Raw genomic sequence first — 6,067 nt, forward strand, 5'->3', positions numbered from 1 at the left:
GGTCACTGCCATGTTGTGATGAGATACATAAGAGTCAAAGATGTCATCAAGGAAATGTAAAGATGAACTGGTTAGGCCCATGATGACATTGAGGTAATATGGTGAGAGTCAAGTAAACTCACTTGAACAAGTATTTAATTGGTGTTCACTAAACCCTGGGAATACAAATTGTTGTTTGTCCTTCATGCTCTCTCTTTTAAAATATTTTTTTTAACATTTTGATTTAAAGTTCTGTGGTCCAAATTCTATCCTCCCTATGCCTTCCCACCCTCCCTGATATGGTAAGCAATCATATACAAGTTAAAAAATACATGTGCAATTAGGTAAAACATTCCCAAATCAGTCATTTTGTACAATAAGACTCAAATTTTTAAAAAAATGAAAGAAAGTGGAAAAAAATAGCATGCTTTGGTCTATATTCAATCAATCAATATTGTATTCTTTCTCCGGAGATGGATAGTATGCTTCATAGTTAGTCCTTTGGGATGGTCTTGGATCATTGTATTGCTGAGAATAGCTAAGTGATTCAAAGTTCTCCACTGAACAATATTGCTGTTACTGTGTACAATGTTCTCCTGGTTCTGTTCACTTCACTATGTATCAGTTAATGCAAGTCTTTCCAGGTTTTTCTTTTTATCATGTTAAACTGTTTTAATGATGTCAAAATCCTGTGACAGATTTTTGGTCAAGTTGTTTCCATTTGAAAGTTACTGATTTTTAAAAAAAAAAACTAAGTTAAAACTGCCATGAAACAAATGGTCCATAAAAACATTCCTTTCCTCCTGAAGATTTTACGATGCATTGTAATCATTAACCAGTCTTTTACTATTAAACTTAAATGGCCAATTGAGACAAACAGTTCTGAGACTGTTCTTCCACCGTTGATTAAGACTGTGGTGGCAGGTGTTGTACAGATTATTCATTTAGCTTTCTGGGCCTTCTGGGCAGATTTTGTGACTTTGCCAGCTCCAGCAGGCTTCTTGTCAACTGCCTTGATGACACCAACTGCAACAGTCTGCCTCATATCATGAACAGCAAAATGATCCAGAGGAAGATAATCAGAGAAGCTCTCCACACATATGGGCTTGCCTGGAACCATGTCAAGGATAGCAGCATCACCAGATTTCAGGAATTTAGGGCCATCTTACAGCTTCTTACCAGAACCATGATCAATCTTCGCCTTCAGTTCAACAAACTTGCAAGCAATATGAGCACTGTGACAATCCAGAACAGGTGCATAGTCAGCACTGATTTGGCCTTGATGGTTTGGGACAATGACCTGTGCAGTGAAGCCAGCTGCTTCCATAGGTGGGTCATTCTTGCTATCACCAGCCGCATTACCACAGCAGACATCTTTGACAGACATGTTCTTGACATTGAAACCAATGATGTCCCCCAACAGAGCCTCACTCAAAGCTTCATGGTGCAAATTAACAGACTTTGCTTCAGTTGTAACATTGACTGGGGCAAAGGTGACCAACATGCCTGGTTTTAGAACACCAGTATCCACTCAGTCAACAGGTACAGTACCAATACCGCCAATCTTGTAGACATCTTAGAGGGGTAGATGAAGGGACTTGTCAGTTGGATGAGTTGGTAGCAGGATGGAATCCAAAACTTCAAGCAGTATAGTTCCATTAGCATTGCCATCCTTTCTAGTGACTTTCCATCCCTTGAACCAAGGCATGTTAGAGCTTGGCTCCAGTATATTGTCACCATTCCAACCTGAAATTGGCACAAAAGCTAGTGTCAGGGTTGTAGCCAATTTTCTTAATATAGGTAATAACTTCCTTGACAATTTCCTCAAATCTCTTCTGGATGTAGTGGGGCTTGGTGGAATCCATTTTGTTTCTACCAACAATCAGTTGTTTTACACCTAGTGTGTAGACCAGAAGGGCATGCTCGTGGGTCTGCCCATTCTTTGAGATATCAGCTTCAAATTCACCAACACCAGCAGCAACCATCAGGACCACACAGTCAGCCTGAGATGTGCCTGTGATAATATTCTTGATAAAGTCTCTGTGTCCAGGAGCATCAATAATGGTCACATAGTACTTGCTGGTCTCAAATTTCCACAGGGAGATATCAATAGTGATACCACACTCACGTTCAGCCTTCAGTTTATCCAAGACCCAGGCATATTTGAAGGAGCCTTTTCCCATCTCAGCAGCTTCCTTCTCAAACTTCTCAATGGTTCTCTTACCAATACCACCACATTTGTAGATGAGGTGGCCAGTAGTGGTGGACTTTCCAGAGTCCAATGATGACAGTGTTAATGTGAGCCTTTTCCTTGCCCATTTTTGTGGAGGTTTAGCGATAGTTTTCACAACACCTGTGTTCTGGTGGCAAACCCTTTGCAAAAAAAAAAAAAAGCTTTCCAGGTTTTTCTGAAATCATTCTGCTTGTCATTTCATATAGCACAATAATATCCCATCACAATCACATACCATAGCTTGTTTAGCCATTCCCCAATTGATAGGCATTCCTTTGATTTCCAATTCTTAGTCACCACAAAAAGAGATGCTTGTTGTAGAAATAGGTCCTTTCCCCCTTTTTTGGATGTCTTTGAGATACAGACCTAGTAGTGGTATTGCTGGATCAAAGGGTATGCACACTTTTATAGCATTTTGGGCATAGTTCCAAATTGCTCTCCAGAATGGTCAGATCAATTCACAACTTCACTAACAGTGCATTAGTGTCCCAGTTTTCTCACATCCCCTCCATCAGCCAGCATTTTCCTTTTTTGTCACATTAGCCACTCTGATAGGTGTGACATAGTACCTCAGAATTGTTTTAATTTGTATTTCTCTGAACAGTGATTTAGAGCATTTTTTCATATGCTAGAGATAGCTTCAATTTCTTCATCTGAAAGCTGCCTATTCATATCCTTTAACCATTTATCAATTGAAGAATGACCTGCATTTTCATAAATTTGACTCATTTCTTAATATATTTGAGAAATGAGGCTTTTATCAGAGATATTCATTGAAAATTTTTCTCTCATTTTCTGCTTTCCTTTTAATTTTGGTTGCACTGGGTTTTTTGTGTAAAAACTTTTTAATTTTATATAATCAAAATAATTCATTTTTCATTTTGTAATGCTCTCTGTATCTTCTTTGCTCCTAAATTCTTCCCTTAACCATAAATCTTACAGAAAAACTATTCCATGCTCTCTTAATTTGCTTATGGCATCACCCTTTATGTGTGAATCATATACCAATTTTGACCTTATCTTGGTATGTGATGTGAGATGTTGTTCTGTACCAAGTTTCTACCATACTTTTTCCCCCCAATTTTCCCAGCGGTCTTTGTCAAATAATGAGTTTTTGTTCCAAAATCTTAGATCTCTGGGTTTATGGTATTCTAGATTGCTATGGTCATTTAGTATGATGTAATTTGTACCTAATCTATTCCACTGATCCACTCTATTTCTTCTTTTTAATTTTTTAATTTTTAGTTTACAACACTCAGTTCCACAGGTTTTTGAGTTCCAAATATCCTTCCCCCCCCTTCCTTCCTCCCTCCCCGCAAGATGGCAAGGAATCCAATATATATTCTACATATACCTTCACGTTAAATATATTTACACAATAGTCAAGTCACAAAAAAGAGCCATGATCAGTGGAATGAATCATGAGAAAGAAGAAACAAAACCAAAAAATATATATAGAAAAAAAAGAGAGAGCAGAACTTTCCTTCAATCCACATTCATACTCCATAGTTATTTATATGGACTCAGATAGCTCTCTCCATCATGAGACCCCTGGGACTGTCCTTGACGCTTGCATTGCTGAGAAGAGCCAAGTCTACAGATCCACTCTATTTTTTAGCCAGTACCAGATTGTTTTGATAATTACCACTTTATAATACAGTTTGAGATCTGGTACAACTAGACTACCTTCTTTCACATTTTTTTCATTGATTTCTTTGTATTCTAGAGCTTTTGTTCTTCTAGACGAATTTTGTTATTACTTTTTTCTAGCTCTACAAAATAATTTTTGATTGCTTGGTGTGACACTGAATAAATAGATTAATTTAGGTAAAATTACCATTTTTATTATATTGGCTTGGTCTACCCAGTTGTTTAAATCTGACTTTATTTGTGTGGTGTTTTATGGTCCTGTTTAAATAGTTCCTGGGTTTTTCTTGGCAGGTAGACTTCCAAGTATTTTATATTATCTACACTTATTTTAAATGGAATTTCTCTTTTTATGTCTTGCTGCCACACTTTTGTCAGCAATTTTTAGAAATGCTGATGATTTACATGGGTTTATTTTGTATCCTGCAACTTTGCTAAAGTTATTAATAATTTTAAGTAGTTTTTTAGTTGATTCTCTAGGATTTTCAAGGTATAACATCATATCTTCTGCAAAGAGTGATAGTTTTGTTTCCTCATTGCTTATTTTAATTCCTTTCATTTCTTTTTCTTCTCATTGCTATAGCTAACATTTCTAGTACAATATTAAATAATAGAAGTGATAATGGACATCCTTGTTTCACCCTTGATTGTACTGGGGAGGCTTCTAACATCCCCAGAGCAGGTAACGCTTGCTGATGTTTTTAGATAAATATTACTTATCACTTTAAGGTTAAGCTCCATTTATTCCTATGCTCTCTGATGTTTTGAATAGGAATGGCTGCTATATTTTGTCTAAGGCTTTTTCTGCATTCATTGAGATAATCTTATGATTTCTGTTGGTTTTGTTATCAATATAATTAATTATGCTAAGAGTTTTCCAAATATTGAACCAGCCTTGCATTCATGGTATAATTCCTACCTGGTCATGTGATATATTGCTATAACATCTTTGCTAGTATATTATTTAAAATTTTTGTATTGATATTCAATAGGGAAATTGGTCTATAATTTTCTTTCTCTGTTTTGGCTCTTTCTGGTTTGGATACCAACACTATATTTGTGTCATAAAAGGAATTTCATAGATATGTGGGATAATTCATCCTATTCACTCTCCCCCATTCTTCTTTCAATGCATTTTTCTTTTTCACCCCTTCATTATGTTTTTGGGGGTATCATCTCATCAAAGTCACCTTTTATCCACACCTTCTGTATACATATACTCTTTCTAAATGTTCTTATAATAATAAAATTGTTAAGAGTTACAAATATTATCTTGCCATATAGAAATATAAACAGTTTAACCTCAATGAATTTCTTATGCTTCCTATTTCTTGTTTCTTATTTACCTTTTTATGGTTCACTTGAGTCATATGTTGAAAGATCGAATTTTTTATTTAGCTCTGGGCTTTTCATTAGAAGCACCTGAAAGTCTTCTCCAAAAGATTATATTCAATTTTGCTGGGTAGGTAATTCTTGGTTGTAATCCTAACTCCTTTGTTTTGAGCATATCACATTCCAAGCCCTCTGGTTCTTTAATATAGAAGCTGCTAAATCCTGTGTAATCCTGAAGGTAGCTCTACAATATTTGAATTGTTTCTTTTTGATTGCTTACAATACTTTCTTCTTGATCTGTGAGCTCTGGAATTTGGCTATGATGATCTTGGCAGTTTTCATTTTGGGATCTCTTTCAGGCAGTGATTGGTGGATTCTTTCAATTTCAGTTTTGCCCTCTGGTTCTAATATATCAGGTCATTTTTCTTTGATAATATCTCTGGCACCCCCCCCCCACTTAATAATATTTTATTTTTTTTCAATTACATGTAAAGATAGTTTGCAACTTTCACTTTTATAAGATTTTGAGTTCCAATTTATCTCTGCCCTCCCCTCCCTCCTCCCTAAGACAGCAAGCCATCTGATATAGGCTATATATGTACAATCATATTAAACAGAATTCCATGTTACTCATGTTATGAAAGAAAAATCAGAACCAAAGGAAAAAAAAACATGAGAAAGAAAAAAGAGAGAAAATAGTACACTTTGATCTGCATTCAGACTCCATAGTTCTTCTGGATGTGGATAGCATTTTCCATGGAATTGTCTTAGATTGTCTTTTGGAATTGTCCTTAGATCCTTCTCAGCATTGCTGAGAAGAGCCAAGTCTATCAAAGTTGATCATTGCACAATGTGGCTGTTACAGTGTACAATGTT

At 35.9% G+C, this 6,067-nt stretch overlaps 1 pseudogene; it reads right to left on the bottom strand.

Annotated features, from left to right (window-relative positions):
- Positions 1-748: 748 nt before the first annotated feature.
- On the bottom strand, positions 749-2,314 carry LOC118839444 (annotated as a pseudogene).
- Between the last annotated feature and the right edge of the window lie 3,753 nt (positions 2,315-6,067).

Source organism: Trichosurus vulpecula, chromosome 2, assembly GCF_011100635.1.
Source record: "Trichosurus vulpecula isolate mTriVul1 chromosome 2, mTriVul1.pri, whole genome shotgun sequence".
NCBI classification, from domain to species: domain Eukaryota; kingdom Metazoa; phylum Chordata; class Mammalia; order Diprotodontia; family Phalangeridae; genus Trichosurus; species Trichosurus vulpecula.